We start from the raw sequence: 16,875 nt of genomic DNA on the forward strand, positions 1-16,875 counted from the left end.
ATAATATTATATTTTCCCTCAAATACATGTAAAGATAATTTTTAACATTTTTTTTTATTTTGTCTTCCAAATTTTCTTTCTCCCTTCCTTGCTTCCCTCCATCCCTTAGATGATAAGCACTTTGATATTGGTTAACATGCACAGTCATGCAAAATAGATTTCCATGTTAGTCATATTGTGAAAAGAGACACAAGGAGGGAAAATAAAACAAAAATATAAAGTGAAAAATATATGCTTTGATCTGCTTTCAGATTCCATCAGTTCTTTCTCTGCAGATGGATGACATTTTTCACGAGTCCTTTGAGATTGTCTTGGATCATTGTATTGCTAAGAACAGCTAAGTTGTTCATAGTCCATTACTGAACAATCTTGCTGTTACTGTATACCGTGTTTCTTCTCCCTTCACTTTGCATCAGTTTGTGTAAGACTTTCTGAAATCTGCCTGCTCATCATTTCTTGTGGCACAATAGTATTCCATCACAATCATATACCAGAACTTATTCAGTCATTCCCCAATTGATAGATGTCCCTTTAATTTCCAATTCTTTGCCACTATAAAAAAGAGCTACTATAAATATTTTTTTACAAATAAGTTCTTTTCCCATTTGTTAAAATCTCTCTGGGATACAGACCTGGTGATGGTGTTGCTAGATCAAAGGGTATGCATATTTTATAGCCCTTTGGCAATAGTTCCAAATTGCTCTTCTGAGTTGTTGGATCATAGAACTAGTCATCTTAAGTAACACTGAGAAATAGAGAAAAATCAGTTAGAATAATTTGTGACTTTGTCCGTTTAGAGAATTCCCTCCACCAGCAAAGATTGTAACTCATCTTTGATTATGATAAGTACTAGGAAATACCTGAAATTCAGAGATACTGTAATTTGCCCAATATCCCATAGCTAGTAAATAGTAAGACACAGGATTTACACTCAGTCCATCCTGACTCTGAGATCAAGTCCTACCTATTATACCAGTTTGTCTTAAGTGAAAAAAATCAACCCACATGGCAAATGATGGGTATAACAGATCCTAAAATGAATTACCTTCTTCACAAGCTGTTGGCTTGAAAAAAATTTATAAGTTCAAGAGTAAATAGCTTGCCTGTTTATCCTTTTTCTAAGAGGACCAGTGATTATGGGGTAATGTCCTGACTTGTTCATGAATCGAATTTAAATGAGGCAGAGTTGCACAAAGTCATCAGCCTCACTATTTCTTCTGGAGTTATCAAAGTGTAGTGACAAGACAAAAGTCAAGATTGCCAGAGATGAGCCTGAGGATATGAGGGATGACATACAGTAGCTATTTTAAAAGGGAAACATTCTGCAACGCAAGTGTTTTACAGATTCATGCCTCTGGACTCAGGATTAGAAAGGTTTTTGCCATAGTAATGGGACAAACTATATCAACAAGCATTTACTGAACACTTAACTGGATGCCAGATACTGTGCTAAGTGCTGCCCTATATTCTCCTCCCCTAATGAAGAATTCTGGGTCTGTGAAAATCATACTGGGATCCACTAAGATATCTATGCATATGTAGCACAACACAGAGAACTTAGAATATGAAATTATTAAAGAAATTAATAGAAAACATAGTCAATATTGTTAACACGGCTAGGCTCCATAGCAAAAGCTAAAACAATAGTCACATGTATACATTAATCTATATCTGTTACATCAGAATTTCATATAGCTAACCATAATACACAAGAAATTAATTATTTTCTATAAATAGCTTTAGTGACTAAAGAAAAAGAGTTTGTTTCAAAGTTTGTTCCAAATATTTAACTTGTCATGATCTTGAATACTTTTTAAATGAGCCCATCCTATCAATAGAATGGTGGTTCAGGGAAAAGGGTATTTTTTTTAGTATCAGAGGACTTGGGTCACAATTTCTCTTAGCCTCAGTTTCCTTATTTGTAAAATGGATGGGGTGGGGGAAGGACTAGGCAAATAGATGGATGTGAGATACAAAAATTTAAAGGGGATACAAGAATCTAAAAGGATATAAAGCATCTGAACCTGCCCTTAACAGGAATTGGGGAAGTTTATGAAGTAATAAGTTTAAGAAGATGATGAATTCTTCTTTTGAGACTGAGTGGATCAAATGATATTTGCAGTCCTTTCCAACTGTGGATCAGTGTAATTCTCTTAGTAGACCAGCCTCATTGATCCAAAAGGAAACTTACTGCTACTGCAGTGAGTCCCAATCCCTATGGAGTTTTTCTACCTTGTAATTGAAGGTTCATTTTATCACACACAGAGATCTGAAAATCATTGTTCTATAAGGTCCACATACTCACATGGGTGGTAGTAAAAAAAGGTGGAAAGGAAGAAGGGGTCACTCTCTTTCTTCTCTATTCTTTCTCAATTTCCAAAACCAGTTCCTACTTGCACTACTCTTAAGTAAGAGGAGGAATCTCATAAGAATCAAGGAGATTCCCACATCTCCAGGCCAATTCACTCAGAACAGTCAGGCCCCACTGCATATGTACAGGATGTGCAAGTCACAGTGACTTAATACTTTCTTCATTGGCTAATATTTCTTCTGTATTTACTCACAACACAGAGATTATTTACACCTGTCTTTGGGAAATTTTTTTCATCTTGAATTCTCAAAGATTCTTCCAAAATTCATTAGTTCCTGCCCTTTATTTCTCAGCTGACGGGTAAAAACCCTAAGATTGATCGCTCAGATCACATCACATTCTGCCTTGTGCAATTGCCTTCATCCAGCAGGCAATAGGATCAGATTTGATCATCTGCCAATTTACTTGACGTGATTCCTAAAAAACAAACTGACTGGTAGCATCAAACAATTCTGTGTACATCAGAAAACACATTAGACTCACAAATCAAGAAGACTGGACTACAAGACCTTCTGTATTTACATCTATGAGTCAACAATTCCAGAGTTACATAATTATGTATGGTGCCATCAGTGCACCAACCATGCTACATAATTTTGTTGTTGTTTAATCGTTTTTCAAGTTGTGTCTGACACTTCATGACCCCATTTAAGTTTTCTTGGCAAAGATACTAGAATGGTTTGTCATTTCCATCTCCAGCGTATTCCACAGATGAGGAAACTGAGGCAAACAGGGTTAAATGACTTGTCTAAGGTTCACACAGCTAGTAAATGTCTGAAGCCAGATTTGAACTCAGGAAGATGAATCTTCCTGAATCCAGAACCAGTACTCTATTTACTACACCACCTGGCTGCCCACATTATATTATAATACTAGCTAAAAACTTAAAGGAGACCTAAACAGTCATAATAATGGTAACTCACATTTAATACTCAAATATACCAATGGAGAGTTCTTATCTTGTGCCACTCTTGTTCAGGTCTTCTCAACATGCTGGTAGCCTTCTTGTATATGACCTATTCATTACTTCTCCCTCACTCTTACCCTGTGAGCAATCCGTCTTCTGTTCTTTCATATGTTGCTTAGATGGCATCTTTAACAGTGCGTCTTTATAATTCCTTGTGTGTAGTGTGTTTCAGGCCCCTCAAAGGGCAGCTAGGTGGTGCAGTAGATAGAATGCCAAGTCTGAAGTCAGGAAGACTCATCTTTCTGAGTTCAAATCTGGCCTCAGATCCTTATTGGTTGTGGGGCCCTGGGCAAGTCACTTAAGCCTGTTTGCCTCAGTTTTCTCATCTGTAAAAGGAACTACAGGAAGAAGTGACAAACCATTATTTACACCAAGAAAATCCTAAATGGGACCATAAAGAGTTGAACACAACTGAAAATATCAGCTTCCTCATACCCATCATGCACCTCTCTACTAACCTTTTGGGTGAATTTATGCAGAATAAGAATAATAGAGAGGTGGCCTGCTAGTGGATAGATAGCTGATCTCTGAGTCAGGGAGTCCTGGGTTCAAGTTCTATCTCCGAAACATATTGGTTATGTGATCCTGAGAAAGTCACCTAACTTCTCATTGTTCCACACAGCTCTCTCAGGCCATAAGTTGTAGAGAAGGTGAAATTCTGCATTGGGTAGAGGAAATTTGTCATTACATCACCAGGCAGCTAGAAAGAACTATAGAGGTTATCTAGTAGAACTGTCCCATTTTACAAATGAAGTAACAGCAGGTCAAGGTTAGGGATGGATGGATGGATGGATGGGAAGAAAATTTAAATAAATTAGTGAAAAAGCTTATTAGATTCAAAGCACTGTGCTAAGTGCTGAGTATATAAATAAAAAAGCAAGTCAGACTGCTCTCAAGAAGCTAACATTCTATTAAGAAAGACAATGCAAAATGGAAAGGTCTTGCGGTGCTTAGAATATAAGAGCAAAATGGATGGCAAGTCATCCTTTGAAATGTCATTTCTACTGGCAATCTTATCCTTTTCTGATGTCAAATAGTTTGATGGTGCCAAGAACTGTAGAGTGGAGGACTTTCTTTTCTGGATCTTGAGGAGCTCTGGTTGCTGAGGAAGTAGACTGTAGCACTTGCAAAGTTAACAGGTCGCATCTCTATAGGAGTTGCTTCCGGGATGACAGCTGCAGGGGCTGGACTGGACTGGAAACAAGAGAAGTAATCTATGGGGTACTGCTACACTTGATTTCCCTCCTCAATGGTAGCAAATGGTCAGCAGCTGGTGTTGATGATGTCAAGAAAATGGGCTCCTCAATTTGAGGTCGACACTTATGGGGAGGGACAGGATCAAAAGAGAGAATAGAAGTAATGGGGGACAGGATAGGATGGAGGGAAATATAGTTAGTCTTACACAACACGACTATTATGGAAGTCATTTGCAAAACTACACAGATTTGGCCTATATTGAATTGCCTGCCTTCCAAAGGGAAAGGGTGGGGAGGGAAGGAGGTAAAGAAGTTGGAACTCAAAGTTTTAGGAACAACTGTCGAGTACTGTTCTTGCCCCTAGGAGATAAGAAATACAGGTAAAGGGGTATAGAAAGTTATTTGGCCCTACAGGACAAAAGAGAAGATGGAGACAAGGGCAGAGAGGGATGATAGAAGAGAGAGCAGATTGGTAATAGTGGCAATTAGAATGCACGGTGTTTTGGGGGGGAGGGGACAAAAGGGGAGAAAATTTGGAACCCAAAATTTTGTTAAAATGAATGTTAAAAGTTAAATAAAAAATAAAATAAAATACTAACCATAAAAAAAAAAGAAAGAAAGAAAATGGGCTCCTTCACCACAGTGGCTACTCCCTTCAATGATGGCTACAGAGCATGAACTAGAAGAAAGGCCATTGAGTTGGGGGTACTGCAATTCCCAAAGTTGGATTTGGGGTCCTGAGCTATCTTCACCAGGGTCTGAGAGGAAGTGGTGGTAGAGAAGGTAGTGGTAGTTTGGCTTACCTGGCACACACTTCCTCCTATCTCTTGCTCAAGAGGCTTTGCTTCAACTCAGCCTTTCTGACTCTAAGGCTGCCTCTATCTCCACTATACCATGCTGCCTCTCACAGGTCTGCACCAAGGTGGAAGTGAGGAACAGAGAAGGCTCAGTCTAAGGATGATTCAGGGATGAGGATTAACAGAGCATGAACAGTAAAAGTGCAAGGTAGCAAAGGACTTAAGGACATTACCTACTTAAACTCTGTTCATTTTTGCCACGAGACACAGTCTTTGCTAGTTACTATAGAAGTGGACCAAGGTAGGCTCCTGTTCATGTCACTAAAGGGGCTGTGTAATATGAGATCCAGTGTGCAAGTGGGTCAAGTGACAACTACCAAATTACTTTCTGGCTGGCTCTATAAACAAGGGATACTCTGATGTAACTCCAAACCTGGAGTTATTCCCACCCCTCTTTGATAATACCTCCTACTAATTTGCTCCAGAATGGTTTATAGACTAATTTACGTTTACTATGCATTCAGTTTGTTTGCATACTATGATTGGTGGGTTTAATATGCTGTTTTGTAATAAGCTGAGATCAGTTTTTATTTTGGACATGTTAATGCTGAATTATGTTATAGTTAAAATGAAAGGAAGGAAGGAAGGAAGGAAGGAAGGAAGGAAGGAAGGAAGGAAGGAAGGAAGGAAGGAAGGAAGGAAGGAAGGAGCAACAGAATCTGAAGTGAAAAGCTATTAAACTGGGCTAGAGTGACCCATTATTTTAGCAAGGCTCTTGCTTCATGGAGATAAGCAAATCACTAACCATGTACTGAATGAGACAACTGAGTCAATAGCTCTTTGTACACCCCATTATGACCGGAACGGCCCATACACAGTACATGACCAACAGTGCAGATGGCAGGCTTATGAAAAGATAGGAGGATGAAAGGAAGGGCTGCCAAGGGGTGATAGAATAGGAAGGATGGTAGCATGATATAGTGCCAGGAGCACTAAATTTAGAGGCACAAGATCTATATTTAAGTCATGGCTCTGACAGTTACAAGTTATGGAATTATGGACAGGTCACTTACCCTTTTTAAACTCAGTTTTCTCATATGTAAAATGGACATAATGTTTGTACTATCCACCCCCACAAGGACTGCGGTCAGGAAAAGCATTTTATAAACTTTTAAATATTACATAAATGTGAATTATTGTGGTTGTTATTGTCCTCTACAAAGTATACCCTCCTACCAGGGCAAGGTTGAAAGGGAAACTGAATTCAGAAAAGGAGAAGGTAGGTGTGGGGCTAAAGGGATGGAATGGTTATATAACCTTGAAACCTAAGCCCCAAAAAACTACTGGTCTCATAGTGGTCCCATATGTCAAATATATAAAGAACTTTGTCAGAGCTATAAGAATATGAGTCATTCCCCCATTGATAAATGGTCAAAGAATATGGACAGTTTTCTGATGAAGAAATAAAACAATTTATAATCATATAAAAATACTCTAAATCATTATTGATTAGAAAAATGCAGATTAAAACAATCTTAAGATATCATTTTATACCTTCTAGTTTGGCTAAGATGATAGAAGAGGTAAATGACAAATGTTGGAGAGAACATGGAAAAATTGGAACATTAATTCATTTTTGGTGGAGTTGTAAAATGGTACAACGATTTTGGAGAGCAATCTGGAGTTATGCCCAAAGAGTTATTAAGCTACCTATGCCCTTTGTCCCACCAATACCACTACTTGGTATATTTCCAAAGATGATTAGGGAAAAAAAAGAGAACCTATACACTTTAAAATGTTTATAGCAACTCTCTTTGTGGTAGCAAAAAACTGGAAATTGTAAGGATTCTCATCAATTGGGGGAACAAACTGTGGTATATGACACTACTGTACTATGAGAAATGATGAGCTCAGTGACTTTAGAAAAATATGGAAAGACTTGCATGAAATAATGAAGAGTAAAATGAACAGAAGCAAAAGAACATTGTATACAATAACTGCAATATTGTTTTAAAAACAACTTGGAATAAATAAATCACTTTGTCTATTTTAAATACCCAAATTAAGTATAAGGGCATATGAAGAAAGATGCTGTCAGCACCCAGAGAAAGAACTATAAATAGAAGCATGTGTAGAATAATTTTATATAAATATACCTATCTGTGTCTAATCTCTAGGTATGAGGGAAGAAAAAAAGAAATTTATATGATAATTTTGTTGCATATTTAAAAGAAATTGAAAGTTGTGCAAAGTAGATTGACAGTTTCATGTACAATCATCTTTTTTATTTTACTATGTTATGGAAATGTTTGTTTTATTCTATAAATTAAAAATAAAAACTTTTAAAAACAAAGGAAGAGTCTACACTCTAACAGACCTTAAATGAAATTCATCTCCAAAAACTGTTGATCATTTAAGAAAGAGGCCAAAAGCAGTGGTAAGGACAGGCTTAGATGCCAAAGAGTCTCAAGTTTGATTTCACTTCATAATTTTCTACATGTCAAAGCCTGTCACCTTTAGACTCACCATCTATAAAATGAGGATCATCACACCCACTTCCATCCCAGAGCTGCTCTGTATTAATTACTACCCTTTGAAGATGAAGGATTTTAGCCTGCTAGAAGAAAAAAAAGTCACTGACACCTCCTGCAATTGTAGTCACCTTTGGCTAAAGAAGAATGAACAGATTGTTTGGTGGTGCTGTTTGCCTTCTTTAACTAAAGATGAAAGGGAGCACTGGGTCCATCAGGGCGTCCTTGGCTAGGAAGAGATTTGGGCAAGAAGAAAATGAACCTTCTCCCCTTGATGGTCAATAAGTCTTGCGAAGCACTTTTTGCCTATTTTCTCAGCTGAAGTATACAGCGACCCTGTGAGGCAGAATATTATTTTTATCTTCGTATTAGATTGAGGAAAATGAAGTTTGGAGAAGGGAAATTGCTTGCCTCATTAGTGTAACCCAGATCTTCTGAGTTGAAATTCAGAGTATTTTTCCCTCTACCATATCAACCCCCATTTTCCACTCTGCTGTACTCCTTCTTTGGTCCCCTTCTCCTCCTCCTAGGAAAGGTGAGCATGGCAGACACACTAGGATTCACGAGATATTTCCTTTAAAAAAAGTAATAATTTTTCTGTTGGCATCTTCCCTTCTCAGTCCGGGCCACACAAGAGTCCCTGGTTTCACCATGGAGAACCCTGCAGGTATTTGAGGGCCCTACCAAAGAGGCTGCCCCAAGTTTCTGCTTAGACACAGACTCCAGTACCAAGGATTTCCTGCTGCAACAAATAATGCTCAGAATAAAGGATCCCCCAAAAAACTTCTACACAAGAGTTCTTGGAATAATACTAATGTAAAAGTATGATTTTTCTCACTATGAAATTTTTGCTCTACTTCTTGACTTTTGAGGGTAAAAATGACATCCCAAAAGATAAAAGTGAAAGAACAATTTGGATGTTTTCCAAGAAAGGTACTCTTCGGTTAACATAGAACTGAGGCACTGAAAACCAGACTTACCATAATTCAGACCCTTGGGCATTTGGACACACAGCAGTAGCTACTCCTGATGTAAGAGATGCTTGTAAAAGATCTGAGGAATTAGGAGTAAAATTTATGAAAAAACCTGATGAAGGCAAAATAAAAGGACTCACACTTATGGGAGAGCCAGAAGGCTATTGGACCAGAATAGCACAATTCTGAGATTTTTTTTAAGAAGACATTTTGAAAATGGAGCAAGGTGATCCAAAGCTAGACTACAGGAAAAATGCAGTATTTACGCAGTCCTCCCTGCTTGGAATTTGTTCTTCAGTTCTCTTCATGACCCATTTTTGGCTAAATTTTACATTTATTGTTCAGGTTTTAAAACATTTTGTCTCTTCCCACAAATTGAAATACTGTATTTCCTGCTCTGTCCTTGAATGTAGTCATGTATCTGTCTTTTATATAATAATTAGTACAGTTCCTCCTCAGAAGTTGATTTTGAATTAGCCTTTTATGCTTCCTGAACACTATTTCTCTTTACCTTTGAACTTTTGTTTACCCATCATTTTCAAAAAAAAAGCATTTAATATGCTTGCATCATGATGTCTTAAGTGAAGGTGTGCAGATTAAAATTTAATGTAAACTTCAAATGGGAAAACTGGGGAACTTGGTATAAAGTATTCATTGTGTTAAGGCAGATGTCCTCAGAAGCAACTTTTAAAAAACCCATCACGTTGATAAAGATGCTAGTGTTCAATAACATATTTTAAGTAGTTATAGGAGTTTAAGGAGTTATAGGAGGACATCAATGATTACTTTTTTTAAAAACTTTTTTTTTTCAGATCATCCATCTGAAATTAGAACCTTAAAATACATCCTGCTAAGTCTTCTACATAAAGGTGTTGGTTGGTTGGTTGTTATCCTTCATACTCAAAGAGCACTAAAATGACAGTTTAGCTGGAGAAAGGACCTCAATGTCCAGTACCTTATCTTGCCAAGTGATCTTCAGAACCTGCCTAAGATAATTCAAATGAGAGAAATTCAGTTTCTCAATATTATGCTACTAATATTATCCAGGTTTCACAGACATACAACAGTGAAGTTAACACGACAGCTCTGTGGACCTTCAGCTTGGTAGACTATATCTTTTCAATCCTATATTTTTCTTTGGAGCCTCCCAAACAGTGAGCTAGCTCTGGCAATGCATGGTCAACCTCATCATCTGTGTGTACTTCTTTGGAAAGTATAGTACCAAGTCAACTTCACCACAGCATTCAACATTTCCCTATTTGCTATAATCAATGATTCCACATATAATTGGTATAGTACTGGCTGGTGGAGAACCTCTGTTTTCTCGGTATTAATTGTTAGGCCAAAATTAGCACAAGCAACAGAGAATCAGTTCATGAACATACATAAAAAGTGTACCATTAGAGAAAGTAAAAAGTTTTTCCATCAGCTCATGGTCAAATTTCTAGTAAAGAACTTCCTTCACCATTGCTAGGTTGGTCTTCAGGCAATAGACACAACTGGCATACTGGGCCCATATTTAAAGTCTTTCCCTCTTATCACAGGAACTTCCCAGGCTTATGTTCTTCTAGTATAGATTTCAGGAAGGCAGAGTTGACTCTGCCCTAAAATAAAGAATTTGAATAAATGGTTCCTTATGTTTACTGGTTGTAAATCACATTCAATGACCACTTAACACAGAATCTAATTAACACAGGAACTGTTTATTAGCAAATGCTCTGCTAAATGTACTTCCCTATCAAACAAATGTCTAGTTGATTTATTCTTAAAATATAGCTGGTCTTTATATTCACTCAATGTTGGTCTGACAGTGTTACCCCCAACCTACTCCATGAGCTCCAGTAGCTCCTTATTACCTTGAGGATAAAACAGGTTTTTTAAAACTCTTCAGCACCTATGTCCTCTACTCACTTCCAAGTACTCTGTTCCAGCATGACTGGTAGTTCCTGGAACACAACACCCTTGCAGATCTCTGTGCCTTTGCACTAGCTGCCCCCCCTCCACATCCAGGATGGTCTACCCTCGTACCTCTGCCTTTTAGTTTCCTGGAACAACTGTAAGACTCAGCTGAAATTTCACTGAATCCAAGAGGCTTTTCCTGCTCTTCCCATCTGCTCATACCTTTTCTTCTGAGATTAATTTCTATCTGTTCTCTCTGTCTTGGGCCTACGTTGGTGTTTTCTTGTCTTTTCTGATAGAATGGAAGCTCCTTGAGGGTAGGAACTATGATTTTTGTCTCTCTGTATCCTCAGCATTTAGAACAGTGACATGTAGTAAGCCTTCAATATGCTTCTTAACTTGCTAGAAGCACTTTACAATGCCTCTTTGGGTTGAATAGAACCTATATGAATAAATTCCAAGTGAGTACTATAAATTCTATTTGTTTAATTTCAATTTTTTAAGTGGCAATAATTACAAAAATAAGCTGCAGTAGGGAACAGCTGAAAGAGAATGGCGATTTTCTAGTAGGCCTACCATCCTGTTATGTGAAGCCTCGATGAAAATAGATGATAGGGTAAGTATGTGTAAATATGATAGCATTTCATTGATCGAGGCAAAACTCAGCTTAAAACAGCTGTGACGTTATAAGAACTTGAAGAGAAGGGGAGTACTTCTAATGGATCCCAAGCACTTTTCACTCATACTTAATACTCCTTTGTTGAGCTTGTTTCTTATAGTAATAGTAAAATTCTTAGTAATATCAGTGGACATAGAAATATCAAGTGACTCTACTTCAGCATTTGCAATGACTGAAAAAAGAATATTGCCCTCTTTACTTTATGTCTCTATAAAATCCTTAGGAGGTAAAGCCCCCCAAAAATTATGCCAGATATCTCTAAAATAGATGTTCTTAATGATTCTCCATTGTCAAATCATCTTGGTCAACACTTTCAGAACTGATCAACATGGTAGTGCCACATGGATCATCTACACATTAGATCATCTGTGACATAGGTTCACCTTGATTCAGCTTCACAGTCTATTTTTTAAAATACCATTTTTGGCAAAAAAAAAATTAATGAGTAATAGGAAAATATACAGACAGCACAGCACATAAAATATGTTTTTCTCAAATATTTATAGCATCTCTCTTTGTGGTGGCAAAGAACTAGAAATCAAGGGTATGCCCGTCAATTGCTGAAGGGCTAAACAAGTTATGGTAAATGATTGTGATGGAATACTGCTGTCCTGTAAGAAATGATGAGCTTGATGATCTTAGAAAAACATGGATAGACTTGAATGAAATAATTAAGAGTGAAATGAGCAGAATCCAACATTGTATATTATAACACAATATTCTTTTAAGAACAACTTTGAGCAAATAAATCATTTTGACTATTATAAATACCCAAATTAACTAGAAAGGACAAATGAAGGAAGATGCTATATGCATCCAAAGAAAGAACTGATAGTAGATGTATAGAATGATTTTGCATATATATATTTATATATATGCATATATATTTGTGTCTAATATAGCCATCTCTAGGGTAGGGGTGAAGGCAGGGAAAAAGAAGAAAAAAAGAAATTTCCATGATAACTTGACTATATAGTTAAAAGAAATAGCAAATAACACATAATAGATTTGTAGTTTCATGGGCAATCATCTTTTTTATTATACTATGCTATGGAGATGCTTGCTTCATTCCATATATTCAAAACAAAATAAATAAAACTAAAAAATACATTTTTTGTTTGTCTTGCAAGTTGTCATCTAAGTATAGATGGATGTGCTGGAAACAAATCTTGAGGGATCGCCTCATTTATAAATCAGCAGCATATTCCCTCTGCCTCAAAAAATAAATCTGTTTTTTTTCAATAAATTCAATAAGTCTTGGTAAATCTGTTGACAAATTCTTATAGTTGAGCTGGCTGTTCTGGAATTAAGAATGATTTTTTTAGTCCAAGGGTTGGGAACTTGCAGCTTTAAGGCCACATGTGATCTTCTAAGTTCTTAAGTGTGGCCTTTGGACTGAATTCAAATTTTACAGAACAAGTCCTTTCATTTTTATTACTACATTTTTGTTCTTTTATATTTTTATTTTATTTTATTACAGGTAAATATTAATGCAGTCTTCCAACATGAAAAGGTTCCCCACCTCTGCTTTATAGTCATCCATAATGGTAGGAACCTGTTTCTTTTTAAGAGGATTTTTACTGGCTTTTGGAAATTGGGGTGGAAGCTTCCCTGTGGAAAAAAAAAGAGACATTTTGGACATTCACAACACAGCTCCCAGTAATATCCACTGGGTAACAATTGCATTCTTGAAGAATACACAGTGTTCTCAAAAACTCTGATGACAGTTCACATAAGAAGCTATTATTTAAAATGTTCTCACTTAAGACTGACAGGTTATCACTGGACACTTATGAGTACTGTCCAAGGTACTGGTGTATCCTGAAGCAATTTGCCATTAATCCTCTAAGTATGAAATAATTCAGGACTTTAACCATGAATAATCAAAATTACCCATTACCAATTGATATGTACTTATATAACAGGTCCTGGGTTCTTTTCTGGTGGATTTTTAATATATAATTTTACTAATCTCTCAAGATGGTCCTTCTTATAGAATGTCAATGATCATGATGATAATATAACTGATAATATAACTCACATTTACATAGAACTTTAGAATTACAGGCACTGAGGCATAACTGATGTTTCAGAGGACAAGCGATCTACCTAAGGACAAATAGCTAATAATTGTGCACATTGCAAATCCAGTGCTCTTTTCACTACATTGCACTTGCCTCATGCCAGACTCCTTTTTTGGTCATATATTTTTGATTCTGGAGGAGGAAGACCTCTAGAGGAATAGGAGGGCCTCACTTAAAGGCTTCAAATAGTAGACAACTGAATCTAAAGTTCCTTGTCTTGTCATCTGGCATCTGCTTGGTCAATCAGTCCATCCATCAAGTATTTGTTGGAGCAGCTAAGTGAGGAAGTAGATAGAGCACTGAGCCTGGAGTCAGGATGACTTCAAAACCCAGTTCAAATCCAGCCTCAGAGACTTGCTAGTTGTATGATGTTGGGCAATTTGGTTAACCTCTGTCTGTCTCAGTTTCCTCGACTGTAAAATGGGGGTAATAATTGTACCTACACCCCCAGGACTGTCGTCAGGATTAAATAAGATAATATTTGTAAAGCACTTATCATAGGGCCTGGTGCTTAATAAAGGTTTGTTTCCTTCTTTCTTTTTATTAAGCACCTACCTATGCCATATACACTGTTACTTAGTAGGAATACAAAGAAAAGCAAAAGCAGTCCCTGCTCTCTAGAATCTCACTGTCTAATTGGGGAGAGAAATGTGTACAAATAAGAAATAGATGATATACATTGGGTAACATCAGAGGGAATTAAGGGAGATTAGAAAAGTCTTCTTAAAGAAGATGAGATTTTAGCTCACAGATAAAGAAAACCAAAAAACTATCAAACTTGAGAGTATTATTTGTATCTGGGTTGACTTTGCTTTTTAAAAGTACAATAAGAAATAGGATTTTATTTTATTTTTGTTGATATTCATTTTTACAGTACCCTCATTTCCCTACATATCTTTCCCTCCTCCTTTCCTCAGATAGCTATCCCCTACAATAAAGAATAAGAAAAGAAAGAGGGAGAAAAATCAGTTCAGTGAAACTAACCAACATATCCACAGAATTTGATGGTGTGTGGAAGGTTCCATGTCTGTACATTCATATTCCTTCAAAGGAAAAAGGAAGGCACATTTTCTTATCTTCTCTTTGAGAACAAGTTTAGTAATTATAATTATATACTGTTTGGTTTTGCGGTTTTGCTTTTGTTCTTTCTACTTTGCTGTAATTGTGTATATTTTGCCCCTGATTTTGCTTACATCATTCTTGCCAGGTTTCTCCAATTTTTTTCATGTTCATTACTTGGTATGGAACTGCTGTATTTCATTACATTCTTGTGCTACAATTTTTTAAAAACGATTTCCCTAGTCACTGAGCATCTATTTTGTTTCTATTTCTTTAATAACCCCCCAAAAAGAGCTGCTATAAATATTTTGGGAACTTTTTTATTATGTATTTGACCTCATTGGGGTATGTGCTAACCAGTGAAATCTTGGAAGTCAATGAGAGATTATTCTATTGCATGGTACTTAGGGTAATGAGTATGTGATTGGTAGGAAGGGAACATATAAGAGAGATCTTGTAAAGACAGAAATAACAAAACTTGGTAAGAGATTGGATGTGTGGGGTGAGAATGAGTGAGGAGTCAAGAATGATATTTAAGTCAGTGTGCCTGGGAAACTGGAAGGATGATGGTACCCTCCACAATAATATGGAAGTTGGTAAGAAGGGAAGATTTAGGGGAAAAGATAATGAGTTCCATTTTGGACATGTTGAGTTTGATATGCCTATGGTTCATCCAGTTGGAGATGTTAAAGAAGTAGTTGGTAGTGTAAGACTAGAGCTCAGTAGAGAGTTTATGATTGGATATCTAAACAGTATTATTCACAGTGCCCTTACATTCTAACTCAGCTCCTCGGTTATTTCATTTACCACTTTGTGAATTATAATCCCCTAAAATCAGTCATGGAGATGAGCTGAGACTACAATGCCCTGTAGCCTCAGCCATTCTTGCCCCAAACAGGTCAGTCCATTCAGCTGAAGGACAGTTCTCTATCTGCTCCTCTGAATAGTTTGTCTCTCCATTTTTTTGTATAAAAACTATATTTATTCATAAATAGATTTGATCATTTTTGTACAAAAAATTCTTTTTCTGTCCCTTTCATCAACCAAACTATTCTTACAAAAAGGGCAGCCCCTCATATCCTTTCCAAATTGATTTAATCCTTTTTATTTACACAAAAGCTACTTTTACTACCTTTAAGCAACCAAAATGCATATAAATATATATGTAAATATATACAGTGTGAATAAACATGTATTTGTATGTATACACCACTCTGTATATCATAGAGACATATACATGCATCTATATGCTACATACACTTTTGTTTGTTTCTTTTAAAGGTTGGGTTTCCCTGTCTTGCCTAGGCTGAAAGTGCAATGACTATTCATGGTCCCAGTCCCAATACTGTTCAGCCCAGAAGTGTTAACCTGTTCTATTTTTGCCACCCTAGCCAATTTATCCCTGTCTAGACAGACTGGTCATCTGCCTCCTCCACCTCCCTACTCTCTGCCTTCTGGAACCTTCATATTGGTTCCAGACTTAGTACAGAGAACTTATTGGGTTTAATTCTCCTGCAGCTCAGAACTCCTGGGTTCAAGGATTCCCCCAGTCTTAGCTTTCCCGGTAGCAGAGATTGCAGAAGTTTGTCAGTTTGGCATATTGATGGAGAGCTGACCTTGGAATAAGGAGTATCTGGGTTCGAGACCTACCCCAACTGATACTAGTCATGTGATCTTGGGCAACTCACTTCTCAGAGACTATAAATTGCAGAAAAGTGGTCTATCTCTACTGAACACTAGGAAACTTGCTTCTATGAAACCACACAAGTCTGAAACAATACATAATGTTCTGAAAACTGAAACTTCTGAACACAATATAAATGATAATTCAGAAAGCACTTGAGATTCTCCAGTGCCGTGGGGGCATCATTAGGAACCTCTGCTACTCTGTAGATATTGGAGGGGGTAGATGAGGGAGGATAGTGCCTGTAAATGGAGATCTCTAACTGATGGGCTGCTGGCTCAACCAGCTCTCTCTGCACTCAGGAAAGAAAGACAGAACATTAATGGAACCATTACCTCCATTGACCAAGAGTTACTTGAGCTGAGTTATTTCCAGCTGTGTTTGCATTAGTCTCTCTGTTCATCAGAATGAATTCCCAACCACAGTTGACTTATATAAAATTATAAAGATAAACACACATATAACATACACAGAAATACAAAAATAAACTTATACATGCATAGAAAAAGAGACAGTAAGATGAAGAAAGATCAGAGATAAAACTAGGATGGGGTAGCTGAGACTTTGCCCCAGAGCTTCAAATTTAAAGAGCATTAGCAGCACTTATTGCCTTTTAACAGCAGAAACACAATAA

The 16,875-nt window shown here is 37.0% G+C and overlaps 1 pseudogene; it reads left to right on the forward strand.

Annotated features, from left to right (window-relative positions):
• The first annotated feature begins 4,506 nt into the window (after positions 1–4,506).
• On the forward strand, positions 4,507–16,400 carry LOC140507734 (lactoylglutathione lyase-like; annotated as a pseudogene).
• The last annotated feature ends 475 nt before the right edge of the window (positions 16,401–16,875 follow it).

This window comes from Notamacropus eugenii, chromosome 5, assembly GCF_028372415.1.
Source record: "Notamacropus eugenii isolate mMacEug1 chromosome 5, mMacEug1.pri_v2, whole genome shotgun sequence".
NCBI lineage: Eukaryota > Metazoa > Chordata > Mammalia > Diprotodontia > Macropodidae > Notamacropus > Notamacropus eugenii.